This window comes from Nothoprocta perdicaria, unplaced genomic scaffold (genome assembly GCF_003342845.1).
Source record: "Nothoprocta perdicaria isolate Ctin4 unplaced genomic scaffold, notPer1 scaffold_105, whole genome shotgun sequence".
Lineage (NCBI taxonomy): Eukaryota > Metazoa > Chordata > Aves > Tinamiformes > Tinamidae > Nothoprocta > Nothoprocta perdicaria.
Window position 1 is genome coordinate 2,495,548 of NW_020454150.1, and position 18,875 is coordinate 2,514,422.

Sequence of the window (18,875 nt, forward strand, 5' to 3'; positions counted from 1 at the left end):
ATTAGGCCAAATAAAAGCAAGTTCTGCTTCCCTGGTGGAAAAGGCCACTCCCCAAACCCGAGTGTTTTCAGCGTGGATGGGGAGGGAGAGGCCTAATGATCCAAGAACAGATTCAGACTGTGGAGATTTTGTTCAGTGGCTCTCAAGCTTGACAATGTTGCCTCAGGCCTCCAGGCTTTGGAGTTAGGTCAGGCCCAGTTTGSTTCTGTGCAAATATGGGTGTTTTGAACAGTCCTGAGAAACTGGGACCCCCTGTACTCCAGAAGGGTGCCGAAGCCTCCAGTTGGAGTTCAGTGTAAATGTGGCAGTTTGTGTTGACAAAACTTTGTGTTTAGCCTTAGCTAAAAACCTGTTGGGTGGCAACTGCTGCAGTAAACTACGTACAAGCTGTTTCAGCTCATTCAGTTGTAACTCCCCTGGTCACCTGGGCGCACTAAAGGCCCTCTGACTGGACACTCCTGATCTCCTGATGAGTACACACTTGGTGTGGCTTTGTGCTGGGACACTTATTCAGAGTAAACACGGAGTCCCCATTGCTGCCTACAGCGCCCGGGGGTTTCCTGTCAAGCTGTTGGACTGACRCAGGCTGCTGCTCGTAGGAGATTTTGACAGAGCTGCTGCACAAGGAGGGAAACCCACGGGCAAGGAGGCTTCTCAGAACATGTSCCGTTAGTGTATTGACCTCTCCAACGTCTGTTTGTCCCTGGGAAGTTTTTTGGTTAAGTAACGTTCTGCTATGTCCTATCTGTGAGTTATTCCATCAGTAAATTTCCTGATGTCCTGCACACTTTGAATAAAAGAGCTTTAATTTTCAATGTGTACCTGCAACTAAGGGAAGATGAGATTTGCTCTAAAACTCTTTTGATTTGCCATGCCATTAGTTAACAGAAGGAAAGTAAGAGGGGGAAAACGGTCAGTTTTGGTCTTGAACTGGAAGAAGGGAAGATAAGACTGCATCTAGGGAAGGATTCTGCTGGTTCTCTGGCAGTAGGTACCTGTAAAAGTGGAAGAGAAAGGATAAGTCTGTCAGTAAATGGTGGTGAAGAGCCTCAGAGTTACAGTTTGCTGCCACAGCTGGACCAGTGTTTTCAACAGGGGCCTATGCAGAAGGAAGGAGCAAGTCTACTCTGGCTGTGTTGTCCCCTGCACTTGCCTAGCAAGCATCTTCTCTAGGATGTGTGGCACGAGAGAGGGGAGAGGAGTAGCAAACATCCATGTCTTCATCTTTTCTCATGGCTGGAAGCTGAATACCCAGAATTTTCCAAAGGGCTTTTCCAATATTGAAGTCTTTCACACGATTCATGTACTTTTTTAGCTAAACCAAAAAGATCTGTGATTCAGTTTGTCCTGGTGGCCACATCTCTTGCGCAGATAGCATAAGACCCCTACCAGCCCAGGATTTATAAACCAATTTTCTCTTTGTGAGGCTCCTTTGCAGCTTTAATGAGCTATGTGTAGCAGATATGGTATCAGCGCTTTCTTTTTAGTATGAAAAAAGTCTGACAAAGGGAAGAGTCCTGGACTTTCGCCTGGATCTCTTGAAAGGCAGGAGCCAAGAACAGGCAGCATCTGTACCTCTCAAATGTGTACAGAGAGCAGTAAATGTTTATCCGTGCTTTCCTTCACTGGGAAATAAACACTGAGGACACTGCTGCCGTTCAGAGAGGAGCTCTGTTTCTGCACCAGCCAGCTCTTCAAAGGAGACATCGRTTTCCTACTACAAGTGTAAGGAGACCCTGAACTCAAATATTTCTCATGCTTTCACAGGTCTGCCAGAAACATTAGTGCACAAAGGCAGAAACCCAGCTGTTTATTAAGACCTAATTTAAAAGTAGGAGTGGAGAGGAAAGGGAGTTTGTGGCTGCTTTTCTCAGGCTCAGTGGGAAAAGGGTATCGAGTTGCTGAGCTTATTTTGCATAAAAGTATCTTGTTTCTGAATATTAATTGACACCAGCTGCTGAACCAGAAGGGCTTTGGGGCAATTATGGTTTATGCCACACGGAGTGCTTGGACTTTCTAATGATATTTTTAAAGATGTCTGTTTTATTAAAAAAAAAAAAAAAAAAAAGTCTTGATTGTACCACTAGTTTTTAACTGCTGCTGGGAGAGCAGTCATTGCCCAGTGCTTGGCTGCCTGCCTTACACTGAAAAATGCTATTTGACAATATAAAAAAGACAAGTGTTTAAAATAGCTTTATTTTTACAAGCAGATTTTACTACTGATTAGATTTTGTAATTGTAGGCAAAGCGGGAACAGCATGAGAGAGCACAAAATAGGAGTAATTCCTCCYGGTGTCTCCATTAGGGAATAAGTGCTCTTGGTGAGCAACTTTGGTCATGGAAGCTGTTACACAGGAGTGAACAGGACTGAACAGTCACGTATGCAGGGGTTTGAAGAACAGACCAGCTCAGGTGCTGCTCTTGAGAAAGTCCAAATTCACTTCTTGGCCATAAGAATGCCTCAAAAATCCTTCTAATCCCATCTCCTGTCTCTACTGGTGTGCAGCATCAGAGGTTTGGGGAAGGGGTTAAAGCAGAGAGCAAACACAAATTGCTGCTTTCTCTATGATACTCCTGCCTTCCAGTAACTTGTGCTTCACTGTGTTTCAAGCTAAGAGTTTCTGTTAAGAGCTTGTAGAGGATCTCTTGTTCATTTTTTGAATTGCATTTTTTGAGCTTGCATACGAGCTTGACCTCCACAAAATCCTGTAGCAAGGAGTTCTGCGAAGCAGTTATGTATTATGTGAAGAACTTTTTTTCCCTTTTGTTTGTTCTAAAACTCCTGCCTAATGATTTCTGTCCTACCCCTTAGTCCCTGTGCTAGCAGAAGCAGTGAGCCATCATTCCCAGGTTAGGGGGTTTAATGCCCTACAAGATTTGAGTGGGCTCTTGTTTCCCCTCTTGGCAGTTCTTCCCCAGCCTGGAGTCCCTGCTTGTCTGCTCACTCACTCCTGTAAAGAAACAGTTCTGGAGAGTTCAGCATTCTTGTCGCTCTCGTCTGCTCCTCTTCCAGTTTTATCTTTGAGGCGCTAATCCAAAACAGGCACGATATCAATTCCAAATGTCACTGCTCATGAAATACTTGTGTTTTCTTTTTCCCAGGCTTTTTGGTGGGCAGTCTATAGCGTGTCCCCTTACATGTAGGTTTTAGTCTTATAAAGAATGTGCATACAGACAGTAGTTCTTGCAGGGAAAGGAGGGAAGATATCTTAGGTTTATGTTTTCCCTAATAAAATGTAATGGTTTTGAAAATGAAGAATTGACTGTCCAGGCTGTTAATGTAACTCATTTCTGAGCCGGTTTAGAGCCTTTTTTCTTTCTTTCGTTTCTTTTTTTTTTTCTTTTTTTTTTTTTTTTAAACAATGCAGAGGAAGAATGCAATTCAGAAGAAAAAAAAGCATTGAGTTTTCCGCCTGTTCAGATTCCAGAATGAAACTATTTTACACCCAGAGAACTTAATCAAAAATCGCCTGGACATCCTCTTCCTTTCTGTAGCAGCTGTTTCCACTCAGTATTTTAATGAGTGGGCTGAACTAAAACCTTTGGGGAAGGGCTTCCCCCCTTGGCATCTCTGTGKAAAAGCCTGTGCTGCAGTGTCGCGCTCTGGGCTGTGCTGAATGAGTAAAAGCCTCTGCCTGGACTGTCCAGAGCAAGGGCTACATCATGTTCTCAGCTGGCTGAGCTCCTCAAGGCAAGCTTTTAAAAATTTCCCTGGATATTAAGCTGATGTGACTTTGGCCACAAGAAGTAAGTATTTAAACTCTCTGAAGATTTAAGACTTCTCCAGTTTCTTTTGTTTCCTCCCGTTAATAATTTGTGGAATATCTGCCCTCTTTGGAGGTAGGCTCTGTTTGAATTATTTCATGGTTCCTGTTAACTGTTTATGTATTTTCTAAATGATTTATAGACTCMGAGCTCATGCTGCACACAGATCCTTGGAGGAAGGTAACTCGCTTGGTGGTGTGCACGAYGTGCGTGGAGAGTTTTATAATTGAATGGGACTTTCTTTACAGAAGCTTTTTTAAAACTATTTTGAGTCTCCTTTTTCTTGAATTATCGTTGCCTGCTTGATTTTTTTCTAAGTGTGGTGTGGTCTGTTTTGCAAGTTTTTGCTTTCACAGTAATATAATAATTTCTCTGTCCTTTGTGTGCCGTCTCRCACTAAGCAGAACAGAGAAAATGGTGAAAGCGGCAGTGCTTTTTTGCTGCTTTTCCTTCGGCACTAGATTACATTCACTGAACTCAGCAAATAGCAGAATTCCCTATGGAGTACTGGGAAGCAGCCCAAATGCTCTACAGTTGTATTTTGCTGGACTATTTTGTAGCAGGGTTTTCTTTCTTCCCTTTTTTTTTTCCTCCTCCCTTCTCTCTCTCTCTCTCTCTCTCTCTCTCTCTCTCTCCCTCCCTCCCTCCCTCCCTCCCTCCCTCCCCTCCTTTCTTCTCCCCCTACCTCCCAGTCTGTTGAAGTACCTTCTGCTAGGACTATATTCCTCATTGATTCCATTCTCAGATGGCCTTAAATCCCCCCTAAATGAACATCCCAACAAACGGAAAAGAGGTTCCCAGTGACTAACAGCAAGTTCAAGTTAAGAAATACTTTACTGCTTGGGGAATAAAATGGGCTCGGCTTCAGGTTTTCTTGATAGCTGCTAATTTGTGGCTGAAATTACTGGCTTAGTTTAATAGAAAAATCAAGACTGGCACTAAGCCTTGGACACTTAATGCCTGGGCGTGGTTCTGGACTTCTCTGCTGCAACTGGAATCATCTCGTGCCAGACCCAGCTTGATGATTTAACACAATTATTAGTAGTAGGCTTAAAATATTTTGAGAGACATGGAGCTAGATGCTTCCCCTAGTTACACTGGCATAAATATGGGACAATTCCTTTCATTTTAAAAATTCCAGGCTCTGCAAGTATGCAGACACTTGGCCTTTCTGACAGGCATTGTGGTTCAGGATCTTCAGTATCAGTTCCCAATTTTATGCTACTCTGGCAGCCACCTGTGTCTGCTGCAGGACTCTTCACCTCACCTGACTTTGCATGGCAGTAGAAACCTGTCCTTCCCCAGAGGGGAGCAGAAACAGGGTCTTGGGGTGTTTTTACAGCCACAGGTGACCATGTGTCGCATGGAGTGACCCAGCAACCACGCTCAGCTACTGAAATTCTTCTTTGGGCTTTGATTGAGAAAGGAAAATGCAGCTAGTCTGGTTTCCATTCTAATATAACACCAGGCTATGAGCCTGAATCTCTTTGTTTGGGAAAGCCAGGCTTAAATTGAGCCAGTTAGAAGTTAGAATAACTTCAACTCCATCTTAAGAGCCCACTTCTGATTTAGGTACTCTCGTGTGGTAGCTGAAGGTTATAATCTTGTCTCTCTCAACACTGGGCCTCAGTTTTAGTGTATCTGTTAGGTAATAGCCACTCTGAAAGGCTGGAGCTGTCTTACATATTGCTGCTTCCAAGTGAGGAGTCCTGTTCCTCAGGACCATGTTCAGTGGACCCTGTCCACCCTGGAGAGCCRTGCCCAGAGATACCTGTCATTGTCCCACYTCAGCAARCCCTCTAACAGAAAAAACTTAGAAACAACTTAGAGGTGTTTTTGTTGTTGTTGKTGGTGGTGGTGGTTGTTTTGTTGTTGTTCCTTCCTTCCTGCCTTCCTTKCCTTGTTCCTTTTCTTCCTTTTCTTGATGTTCCTTTCCGAATGATCCCATGTTTTTAATTGTTTCCAGACTACCTTGGAAAAGTTCTTGCCAGTCTATGCAGGCTGTCTTCTTGGAGCAGCAGTTTTTGGCTCTTCCACATCCTTTTGGATGGAAAATGCTGAGTAGTCCAACTCTAGGCCTCTTTCTAGCGATTTCTATTTCCAACATCTTTTCCCACCATGTGGCTAACAACCCTTAAACACTCCAGTAAGGAGGTTCCTATGCATTCTACGAAGATGACTTCTGTGAGTCTTTTCAGGGATGACCGAATGTTATCTCCTCATGGGGAAAATCCTCTCTGTGCTCCAGTGGTTCAGTATTTACCATCCTGCAGAGCCCTCAGGTCATGGCCATCAAGGGAGATGCAACCAGCCCGTGACAGGCAGAGGTGGGCACAACAACCTTGCAGGCCCAGCCTGCCTTCGGACCGTGAAAACTAGTTTTTGCACTGAACTCGGGCTTATCAGGGGAGTGTGTTTAACACCTAATTCTGTTATACGGGTGCTGTGTGGTCTTCGGTATGTTAATTCCTCTATCTACGCTGAATTTCCATACTTGTTAATGAATAGTATTTTCTCTGTGTAGGTTTGAGCTACTCTGGTAGGGAGTGTCTCCCTAAACACAGCCAGCACATCAGGGCCAGGGGTTATCTGGGCTGTTAGATACTGCTGTAACAGAAGTACTGAAATACAGAAAAGATTCTTTCAGGCAATTTTATCACCTTTGTTCACATTTAAAGTGCTGAAGTAGGGGTCTACTGAAAAACTTATTAAAAAAGTGYCACATCTGTCAATACTGTCAGTCCTACTTCACTTTATTACTAAAAATCCATAAAAGTGAGATCTTTGTGCATCTTTTGTTGTTTTTTTTTTCCCCCCCCATTTCCTTTTTATATTAAGCCCTGGTACCCTCTGAATGGAGACAAGCATAGATTTGTGTTGAATGGCCCTTACCAGCTAGATTGTAGCACTGTCTAGCATATGGATATGATTTAATTTTTATAAGTTATTTTTAGATTGCATTCAAATCTACTGGCTCCATTTGCATGCACTGAAGTTTCCCCAGGGCCACAGGAACATGACTCGGGGATGTCCTGTCGTTTGAGAAATCCCGTGCAGCAGCTGACTCGATTACTTTGTGAATCCCAACCATTAGGCAGTTGGAGCTCCCAAGACTCTTAAGGGACCTACTAAGTTTTGACAGAGAATGAACCCCAAMGCCTGTGGCTGTTTTGTTTGCTTCTTATCGTGTTACCAGGCTGAGAAGCTTTGGGCACTCGGAGTGAGCCGCAAAACAGGTTGGCGCGGATCTCAGATACCTCCTCAGAGGCTTTGTTCTCGCTCAGTGTCCCTAAACCTTCTTTGTGCTGCAGTCGTCGTTGTCATTTCCATTATTGCTGAGTGTGATGTCAAAAAACCAAAAAAAAAAAAAAAAAAAAAAAAAAAAAAAAAAAAAAGAAAAATAAGTAGAGAGGAAGTTGGAGTCCTTTTTAATGGAAAAGAGGAGGAAGTGAAACGAAAATATTTGTAGGGAATGTTGTTTAAGCATAGAATTTTCTGCATGATATGCGAGTGGATCTTTATATGAAGTTAGTATACCTTGTGAAGAGCAGAGTGTTCACACTAATTTGTGAATGTTTTCCTGTAGATAGTATGTACAGAAAGATTGATAGCCATGAGATAATAAAAGATATTGGTGGTTTTGCTTTCCCTGTACTCAATATTTCCCTTCCCAACTTTTTTAGATTGTGGATCAGAGATAAGTTTGGAGGAGAGGGGGGAATGGGATTCTTAGAAGTAATTATTAGTGATACTTTTTGAAAATGGAGCAGTGCTAGGAAACACTTTGGGCCTGTTCTTATGTCTGAGTTGCTAATCCCAAATTTTTGCAATTGGTCAGATGAAGATACTGCCTGCAAATACTGATGTGGCTCAGGTTCCGTGATGGTGCTGATGATTAGGATTTGTAGCAATACACTGAAATTTATAGTGACTGTGTTTGAAAACAGTTATTCTGGACCAGTGCAGCAGTGAGTGAGAGCTGTGCTTTTGAAAAATGCTGTTRGGTTCAAATTGGTGTGAATGTTGGCTGAGTTTTCCAGTGTCATACAGTAAAAATGTCAAAGTCCTATAATGTTTGTGATGGAGATGCTGAGTGCACAGATAAAAGTAGGTAGCTCTTGTACAGCACTGGTCAACTGTAGAGTGCTAGAAAAATACGTATTTCCATTTTTACATGGAGAAGACTGAAGCATAATGTAGTGCAGTGATTGCAGAAGTCTGGAGCTGGTCTGGGAATAAAGTTCASCTTTCCTGGGTCCCAGTTCCTCAATGACCTTTTTGAGATGAACCCTCCTGAATTATCACTGAGGAGAAACCATCGTGCTGAATTGCATTCTCTTGGCAACACTGTGACTAGGAACATCCTAAAAGGATGCATGAACTATGGATAAACTTTTTAAAGAAAGACCTCAAAACCTGCTTTCTCCTAATCATGCCTGTAAGCTGCAGTATTACCAAGAGCAAGATATTCACCCTCGTAAGTCCCACGTGTTTCCAGGTAATGTCATGGTCTTATATAAGCTTCCACGTATTTCCTGTATCCAGGATCGTTCCTCAAAGGATTCTCTCTTCCCAAATGTCTGCTTTTTATAGAGAAGAGGAAGCTGTAACCTGCTCTTCAGTAAGGCATGTGCTGGAAGAAGAGTTTGCAAGTCTAAATTGTATGTGTTTTTAATGTGATCAACTGTTCCTAAAAATGGCAAAGCATTAGTGCTTCGTGCACACCAAAGGGTTGTAAATAAGAAACTCTCCAAAAATACCATAGTCTTTGGCACAGACAAGAGTATTTGGCAGGAAGTTTTGTCTGCAGATAGCACACAAGCTTACTGCATTAAAACTTTGGGTTTTTTTTTTTTTTTTTTTTTGGTAAAATCAGAAAAGGTTTCCCACCATTTTTGGCATGATAATTCGTATCTGAACTGATCTGGGGGACACTGCCTATAATTAAAGTTTATAGACTTATCCAATCATCAACTCCTACGCATAGATGGTAACTCATCTATCACGTCCTTGGTAGCAAGGGGAGCAGGCTGTCTCAGAGCCATTGAAAACGCTTTGCTTTCATATTTGCCAAGTTCTTCTATTCTCTGTAGATTTTAATGACTCAGACCTCTGAAATCTCTTCCATACATGGTTAAAGTGGAACTACTGTTCGGGGGCGGAGGGGGAGGATGGAGGGAAGAACTTACTGAAATGATAGAGTTTTAAACAAACTTGGGTGGTTTTCTTAAAACAGCATTTCAGGCCTCTCTGTCATCTGTGTGTGTATTCATACACACACACACACACACACACGGGGCATCTCTCAGCTGTGATGGTGCTGGAAGCTAACGAAAACGTGCACGTGTACACAGTGAATGCAGCGTGTTCACACATTGCCCAAACCTCCACCCAGGCCCCTTGCCATAGCACGTTCCTTTTTTGAAATCAGGTTTCTACAGGTTTCCTTCAGCCTTTTCCTCTTAGTGTCTGTCCTTTACTYGTAGAGATGAAATAATGTGGCAGCACCGTGGATGTTGTACAACGTACCCCCATTGCTGAGGCATCTGCTTCGCCCCTTATAGTAGCTTTGCACAGACAGCCCTCCTTGAGCAGGTTGGTAGTGGATGGCAAGCTCTTGCTGTCCCTTAAGTTCCATATTTATATTTTAAAAATATCCTCTAGAATAGTTTAAGATGTAGACTGATCTTTCCTCCAGGTAAGAGATAGTCAAAGCAGGTGATTTGGTCTAGTGTGTGCTCATGTTGGACAGAGGTGCATATTGCTTGTGCCACTAGTCTCTTGTGTCATGTTGGACAAATTATCTAGCACCTTATGGGGGTAGGGCTTTCAAAAGCATACAGCACTTAAGTAAATCTGTTCCAACACAAACTGATGGAGGCCTAGTTCATCTTTCCCCTAAGGCATCATGATGCTGCTTGGCAAGATAAAGATCCTTAAAACCAGGATTTTTGCATTGCTGAAGTGTTATAGAGTGGCTCCATGAAATGCAAATCTGGCTCTGGCAGTTCTTTAGTTGACTTTAATAGAAGAAACAAACACAGCAGCCTTTTTTTTTTTTAAAAAATAATCATCTTGTTAAATCTTTATCTTTGGCATCTTCATCTTATTAAAATAGAGCTGATACATACCTCATAAAACTGCAACAAAGCTTTATTAATGTATGTGCAGCCATATAAAGATGTGCAGTACATGTGAATGCCAACTCTCATCGTTAATTTGACCAAATTAATTTATTAATGGAAGAATAGAAGACTTATATTTTGTATCTCTCTGAAGAACACCCCTAAATTCAAGTAACTTAGTTTTATATAGTCTTCTGATGTGCAGGATTGCATCGCTGTGAGAGGTTGTTTTGTCCCGTGTTAGCCCTGCTGCGATCACAAGACTGTTAATCAGAGCCAATTCCTTTCTGTCACAACACTACAACTATTTATCAATTGCTCATGGCATTTTGTAACAGATCCTTGTTAAAGTTCACATGGATATGAGGATCGCTGTCTTCTAAATACCGTCTGTATTTTGCAGATTGATAATGGACTAAAATGAACTGCCTTTGCTTCTCTTGTTGACATTCTAAAGCTCAAATTAATACCAAAGTCTCTAGCTGAGGGCAGCCTCTCTTGGTTTTTATTAAAGTGCTAACAGAAGTAAATAAAAATATATTTTAGGGTGTTCCCGTTACCTGATCTGAGACAGATGTTAGATAAATTAAGAGACTGCTATATTAAGGGTCAATTTAATATAAACCCAGATTGCTCTACAAACACGTACTAACAGACGCCTGGCCCTGCAAATACTGGTTTGTGAGAGGAATCCCTGCTCAGGTGAGTATGTGCCTTGCTGCTTGTGGAATTGCTCTTGGAAAGTCTCAGGAAATCATCTGCAACACTGCAAAAATCACATTCTCCATAAACAGTGAAAGATGGATATTCTGTGGCARTGATGGGTTATTTTGAGGCATAGGGTTGCAGGCATATTTCTCCAGTCTTCTCCTTAAATAAATTTATATGATATGAAAATAATGATAATCTGAAGTGTAGCTTGAGGAAACGGCTCATTCCATTTTCAGTCCCTAGTGCTGCTTCTGAATTTACACAGTCAGTAATGTACATAAACCTTTCATGGACTTAATCTATTCCTTSTTTATGGTATATTTTCTCTCTGTTAACATTGGAATGAACAGGATCTGCCAGGAGAGGCTATTAAATATAGCTAATAATATCGACTGTTTCTGGAATGCAAGCTGATTTACAATTAGAAAAAGATCTCTGTGGTTTTTCAACGCAGGAATAGTCAAGCAGGATGGAGTTGAGTAAATCGGCATTTCTTTAGTAACTTTGTGGATCTTTGCTCCAGCTGGGAGAAATCTCTGCTATCTCAGTGTCCAGTGCAGCGTATTTTMAGTGTCTCATTAAGGACCCTGACCTCATTTGTGTCAGAGTGGAGAGGGTTGCCAGGATTTCAGAGTCTCGTTTGAACCTTCACGACACCTTTGTGAGGATGAAACTGCAGCTGTGCTATGAGGTTAATGTTTTGGTGTTGCAGACCTAACACTTTCACCCTGAGCTTTGCTATTTGGCATTTTATTGGTATTCTTAATGTTATGGGATCCCAAATGTTCCGTGATGGCCTTGCGTATCTTTTAAGAACTGAATGCCTGGGGAGAGGCATTTGAGTGAAACGGATCGGGCTGCTATCAGCTTTGCCTCATATTTGCAAGTGGAAATGGTCCTGCTGGGAACCAATGGCATCACCAATTTTACCTTGAGTGAGGATTATGTTTTGCAAAGCCCCTCTGTGTGCATGCTGGTTTGCAAGCCAAACTTGGCCACGTTTTTGTGAGAGATTCTCTTTGCTGGAAAGCACCAACCAGCTGATGTTGGTGAAAAAATGAAGAATACAGRGGGCCATAAAGAGATGATTAAACCTGCAGCTGTCAGCAAGATCTAATACTTCAGAAAAAAATCAAGAAGCTGAGAGTTTCAATGTGTATTTCAGTTGTGTGGTTCATTTAGTGCTTATTTAGATCTGAATGGCTGGTCATCTTTTTGTAACGTTTTTAATTAGAAATGAACAGTTGTGCTCTGTTTTGGATTTATTCTGAAAACCTGTTCTGAATTTGTGTCTGTGAGGTCAGTAGTACTCTTATCACACTGTATTACTGGATTCCATGCATCTCTGAAATGGTCCCACAAATATTATARACGGGACCATCCCATGAGGTTAGTATAGTTACTGAATGTGATATTTATATTGCAATAGCATGCATCTGAAATCTGAAGCTCAGTATTGTGTAAGGTGTTGTGGTGCAAACAGCACTGTTTCTTAAAGAGCATGTTAAATAACATGTTGTTATACRAAGTTTTTCACAGTGTGACTTAACAGAATGTGGGGGGGAAAACTTTCTGGACTTACCTATTGGTGTTTGTGTTCATCAAACACTATTTAATTTGGAAAGAAAATTTGTGTGAAGATGAAAACTGAAGATATATAATGTGAATTTTTTCTGTTCTAGCAAGGAATGCAAGTATCCACAGGAAGATAGGTTTGAATATAAAGCATTGTATAGCAGCATGAGTAGTCACACAAGTTGTTAGCAGCTTTGGAATACGTCTCTCTSAAGCCAAAGTCTTGCAGTCGTTTACACGCATATAAAGAGATGTTAATACATAATCCTGTTCACTTTAGTGAAAGTGATCATATGCATAGAGTTAAATAGCTGCAGGGATAAATTCTAGCCTTGTGGTTTCTTTGAAAAGTTTTCTTGCTAGAATGCAAGCTGTGCCTTAGATTCTTCAACACGTTTTATGTAGAGAGTCCTGATCTTTCMCTCTGGCATAAGGGCTACAGTTCTGTGTGCATTCGTTTTGCCGAGGGTGCAAGAAGGACRTGTGTGTGTGTGACCCGTGTAATTCTTCTCCTTTCGGATTGGTGAAAATACTGTTTTGATTGCCAGGGATATTGAATCCTTGAGTCATGAGCTTGGTGCACCGTGTCAGATGCCACTCTTGCCATSTGCCGAGATCTTCACTCTGACAAGTGCAGAGCCAGGAAGTTGTCTCTGTCTTCGAGGCCCTCACATCAGCAGTGCTGAAGGTCAGTTTGGATGGAAGGTAGTTTCATGCCTGTGAGACAAGGGTTCCTGTTCACAAGGCACTGGACATCTGACTTGGTTTGCACAGTCCAGCAAGTAGTTATGATGTGGTGGCGACTTCTGTTCACTCCTGCATTAGTTTCAAGCCAGCGTTCTAGTGGAGTGGTGTTAGAGAGCTGTTCTCCTCTGAGTCATCCACTTTCTTCATTAGGTTGTTTATGCCCTTCTCTACACGCATCAGTGGAGCATATCTGTTGACGGCTGTTGACACTTGACTCTCCAAGCATATTAACTCYTAATATCTTGATTGTAGATGTGAAGCCTGAAGTTGTATGGGTTATTTAGAGAAACAGAGTCGAGAGAAGACTTGCTGTATGAATAAGGATTCCTCGTGCTGTTTCAGAGGCTGCTGGCAGGCGGTTGCCCTGTAGGCCCAGTTCATCACGCTGCTCGTGACTTCCTATGGGACTTCAGGCTGATTGTATCCTGCTGGGCTTCAGCTCTCTGCCAGCAGTGGGGACGGCACTGACATATTCACTGTAGTCAGGACCCCCCAGCTTAGTGGTGCTTTTAAGCTGTTGAGCTGGCATGTGATAGAAATGTGTAATTTTTTTCAGATTGAAATGCAAGATTGCCACTTCCCTTTATGAAGAGAGTGCCGGGGGCTTTAGTACTCACAGCAGTTCTCTTACTGCATCACAGGGAGAGTTCTTGCTSTTTGTAACAGCATTGTTTCCATTTGCCATGACAGACTATTTCTAAGCTCTGTTCATTATTTAGCAACTGGATCATATCACTTTGTAGATGCTTTCATCAGAAACCAGATCCAGATGCAGTGGGTTGGCAGTAGATCAGGTTGAACTACCCAAGGTTTTACTGAGACTAAATAAGGCTTAAATATTTTTGTTCTGTTTCCTCTTCACCTTACTTATCATGCTGGCATTGACAGAAGCAAGGCTGCTTTCYCGAGAGCTGGTCATCCTTCTGCATAGCCAGTAATTTCTCTTAGCACTGTTTAAAATACAAGTGACTTGTTGATGCAAGAGAGAGACAGGAGTTGAATTGCAAACTCTCTTTGTTTTGGCAAGCCTATTAAGATGTCACGTAGCTCCTACAGTAGACAGGATGGGGGGCCTATGGAGGCCCAGTCCTGCTGGTTTGTCACCTCCAGCCCTGGAGGTGACACTGAATTCCACCCTCACAGTTGCTCTCCTAGCAGGCCTGTATCTGGGAATAGGCTGCCAGTGACAACTTGCATGGCAATTTGGATTAATGGCCAGCAGTGCTGTTGCCTGTCACTAACAATTCATAATCAGGCAACATCTTTCTGCAGCTCTGGGCAATTATCATGTGTGTTACAAGATGTCCTACAACATCTCATGTTCAGTAAACAACAGTGCTGTGCTGGCTGTTGCCTTCTGCTTCCTGAAGAATTGCAACTTCTTGTGTGTCGCAGCTACCTCCAGCCTCCGGAAGAAATCCCTTGTTTTCTGTGCACAGGAGCCAAAAATGAAGGATGGCTTAGACTAGGACATGTGACAAACTGCCGTTTTAGGGGCACTGGTAACTCCCAGAAAGGTCCTTGGGTGAAGCAGTTTGTCTTATCCTCTGTAAATTTAAACCACAGTCTTGAACCCCCTCTAAGATCTTACAGAAAATGGGTCTTAGAAATCAGAGCAGCACTTTCTATCAGGTGAGTCAGTAGAACAGCATGACTTAGCATGGATTAGATAAGAAGTTGGGAAAGGATATTGCTGGCCAGGTATGCAGGGCACTTGCATGGTTTACCTTAGCTAAGACATGAAATACATCCTTTTCAGTCTGGGCTAAGAAGGAACCCTGGGGCTAGCAAAGCACAGAGTTTCAAAAGGCAAAAAGCTTCAAAAAGCTGTGAGCTCTCCATGGAGATGCCTTGTCTCCTGTGTGCTTGAGGTTGCCCTGTGGTGATGATAGACGTGCCTCTGAACTGAGCCCCAGGGACACTGTGTGTGACACGGAGTTCATGAGGAGAGGAATGTGAGCTTCGACTGCTGTTGAAGAATTGCTCATAGGGTATTTTCTGCAATGCAGAATGCTGTTGGACCTTCCTGATGTGGCTGGGGCCTTTTCTGCTGATGATAGGGCTATAATTTGTAATATAATTTAGCTACGTATGATGATAAAGCATCAACAGCTCAAGCCTTGCTTCTTTCCTTAAAGCTGTTACAGGAAACATCTCAAACATGGTAAGTTAATTAACTGCAGGCATTGTTTAGTTACTCATATCAAATCTGTCATCTTGTATAGAACTTCTGAAAGTTGTTAGAATTTTTCCACTTACTTGGGTTTTGGGAATGAGCTGTTAGCATCCTAGGGCTGATTTCTTATAAACTGTGCAAAAAGCAAGAATGAAACAAGCCAGAGTATGTCCAAATTTGACTCTCAGAAGCTGTGAGAGTCTCCTTCCCTTTCAGAAACCTGTCTTCTTCGAGGAAACATAACTACCAGTGATCTCTGTGAATCAGTCCATGTCTTCTGCAGAAGATCTCTGTATGGTTGAGAGAAATGCTCTCGGATACATAACCAAAGCTGCAGCAAAACATGTTTGGTCACCCACTTCTTCACCAAGTGCATGCAGCATTCCTCTTGGCTTCTTCTTGCGTAATAACTTCTTAATAGCAAGATTAATTTGGATTAATAGCAGGATTAATTTGTACAAGAATGCAGGCCAGGTCCACACAAAGAATGTCTCTCTAGTGTACTGTAATAGAAATGTGTATAAACTGTAAATGCAAGTTACAGAAAAAATGTACTTTCTAGATAGAGATGATTCCACCTCTCCTCTTAAAAAGAACTAGCAGGATCCCCAATGTATGGATATAACAGTAGCAACATAAGCATAGTAATATTGGTCATGGATCATACTTCATGTCAGCAGCTCAGTAGACTTCCTTTCCCTTCATCTGTTCCCTCCTTTTTCAAGAGCACAGGACTTGATTCCTGTTAAGTGAAGAACTTTATCTGCATTGCCTGTTACATGGGGCTCAAGAATCCACTTACATACATGTGCAGGTACACGTACAGGTTCAGGTTCTTGAAGTTCATCACCATTTCATCATTGACAAACCAAGGAGATGTGGCAACTGCTGGCTCAAAGGTTCAGTAGAAGGCTGTAGGCCTGGCTCAACCATTCTCACGTTATGTGGGTGTCTCTGGGGTGGAGAATATAAAGCTCATTGTGCAGAGACCACTAATGCTGTTAGTTCCGTGGTATGGAGGAATGTACCTTGGCTATCAAAATGCCTCCTTACACCTGCTCTATTGAGCCCTAGTTGAGAAAACACAACTTAAAAAGTGACTGATCCAATATAAGTGGGAAGTTGGGGAGAAAAATATTAATAATTATTATGAATGTTTACTCAGCTTCTTTTGGCACTTAACACAGTTGAGAGCTTGTATACCCTGTGTAAGCCATGGAGAGTTTAGAATGAAATAGTTTTCCTTCTAAGGTTTGAACGTGTTTGATGACTAAAATATGATGGTCATGAAGTGGCTGTACAACAATTAAGCGGTCACTGACACTGCCTACATGTCTTTCAGATTTAAGCAAGGCAGTAGCAAGGAACCAAGTCTGCAAGGTTGCATGTCTTGATTCTGATGTCTGGAATGGGGATGACCACCTAACCTATAGTCAACCTGTCATGCTGGGAGCAGCTCTGCTTGCCCTGATTAAGAGGAACACGCAGAACATTGCTGACCTGCCTTTGCTCAGAATAGGAGTACCACGCAGCGGGCACTCCCAAGGTCTCAGCTGCCTAGCTAATAGGCACTGCATGTCTTTGTTAGTGTTTGAACATCTGCGAAAGCGTTTAGTTAGTAAATCGCAAGACAAGTAAGTACCTTGCTCTTTTTTTAGGACAAAACTGATCATCTTTGAACAACTTGTTGAAAACATTTTGGCTCAACAACATTATAACTAGCCCAGCTGTGTTAGAATAAAGCCAAGCTCATTACTGCTTGAATGGTAGGAAGAGACAAAGCATTTCTCATTGTGTTATAGAGCARGCAGGAAGCAGCTGAGTTGCTGGTCAGTTACTGGTCTGAAACATGGTCGCTTTTGCTGTCAAGTCATGGACAAAAGGTCTTTACAGCATTTAGTATCCAAAACACATTGTCAACCATGTGAAGTTCTAAGAAGTCACAACAGTCACATCAGGTTTAAATTGATCTGTCCAGATCAGTTAGACTCACAAGTGCTCCTCACAGATTTTAATGTATTTTCTTGTTTTAAAAGATGGAGAAGAAAAAAAAGGGAGCAATGTCATCTCAAAACCATTTTACAAATAACAAAGATACTGGGTGATTTTGCCTTAGTCAACCCTGCAACAATATCCTTCCTCCCTTTTGAAATTCTCCAACCATATTTGACTGTTCTGCCTGAGCTATCCTAAACATCTTTGTTGCTTTTGTCAGGCATATGGCATAGCTTTCTTCTGGCTTCACTTCGTAATATGCTCTATCTTTTGTCTCTAACTTTTTTTTTTTAATGATAAGTCTGCAGAGTTTATAGTTCATTTGAATATTTGTGAGGTTCCCTCATCTCTCAGATTGTTTAATGACCATATTAGGTCAGCTATGAAAGCGCAGAGAATCCAGTTTATAAGATTAGTCCTGAAAGTTAGTGTCCTTACAGAAACTGAAAAACAACTTGACTTAATAGCTTGCATTTTATGCAAAACTGTAAACAAGAGGAGACTAGTCAGAACTTGCTTGATCCACAGACATGAATACTTAATATTTTCTTGCAGGGTATAAATGAGGAGTTTAAGTGTTCAGGTTCATGGATAGGTGAATCTATTCTGCTGAATCATYTCTCGAAGTGGGTGCAGAGATAGGTAAGTCCTGCTATTGTACTACCCTWCCACATTCACAAGAGCTATCTGTGAAATTTGGGGAGCCAGTGCACAGATGCACGATGCAGCAGCACTGACTGTAGACATTATAGTGCTCTTCCTATACATAGAAAAAATCTGTGAGACATCCTGTACAACATGAACATTTGTGCTTCAGTCTTATTTGSGTTGCTATTTTTTCTCACATCCCATGGGGTATTTAGCAGTGAAATGGATTTGCCATTGCATTTTGATAGAATCCCAATGAACAGCGGCACCTTCAATTGAATAATGAGATTGCTGTGGTTAATCTCTTGTGAGCTAATTAACTTTTTAAAAAGGATACTGTGATCTTTCTGTGCCATTTGGGCGAGTTGGGCAGGTGTTTTTGTGGTGTTGCTTGGTTGGTTTGGGCCTTTGATATGGGTTTTAAGCCTTTTTTTTTTTTCTGTAGCCACAAGCAAAATTGAGGATCCTACACACTCATGTGATTTCAAGAAGTGAAGGTTTATCTGGAAAATTCACAGTAGGACTGTGATAGTGGGCAAAGAAGTTATTTAAAAGAATAAAATAAAAGYTAAGGGCAGTTTCAGCTGCCGTGGAAGGAGATGGATGCCCCAGTGCTCCCTGCAGCAGGAGGTCGATGCTCCCTTCTCCGGGAAGGGCAGGCAGTTGTTGGCTCTGGAGGGGGATGCTCACATTCTGCGCATTCAAAGGCAACAGGGCCCCACAAGGGAGCTCTTCAGGAATGTGAGAAGTAAACACTGCCTAGGCTGAGTGTGTGTGTGTGGTAGAAATATTTACGTGAGTGTTTAGCTGCTCTCACCTGGGCAGCAGGGACAGCCTGCCTCGTGTGCTGGGCTGCAGCATTACTGTCCATCCAGGCTCACCTGCCTGGCAGTACCCTCCTGAAAGGTGCTTGGGAAAACGATGCCAAACCCGACCAAGTTTAACTGTGTGGACGTACTGATGGACATGTCAGGTCTCACTGCTAAGACGCGGCCTGAAGTCTCTGTGTGTGCCCGAGTTTGGCTCCGTTTCAGCCCTGCCCAGCCCGGCTGTGCCGTGAGGCGCCAGCCGCTCYGCGCGTGCGGCCTCAAGGGCCTGGGCCTGCCCCGGGCTCCCAACCCGAGCGCAGCAGC

At 42.4% G+C, this 18,875-nt stretch overlaps 1 protein-coding gene across 15 annotated transcripts in view; it reads left to right on the forward strand.

Moving 5' to 3' along the window:
- The first annotated feature begins 3,692 nt into the window (after positions 1–3,692).
- SORBS1 (sorbin and SH3 domain containing 1) overlaps positions 3,693–18,875 on the forward strand; it is a 102,109-nt gene continuing 86,926 nt past the window's right edge. For all 15 annotated transcript variants that reach the window (XM_026044316.1, XM_026044285.1, XM_026044350.1 and 12 more), the window contains exon 1: positions 3,693–3,747. The gene's annotated coding sequence lies outside the window, so the exon portion shown is untranslated. The remainder of the gene's footprint in view (positions 3,748–18,875) is intronic.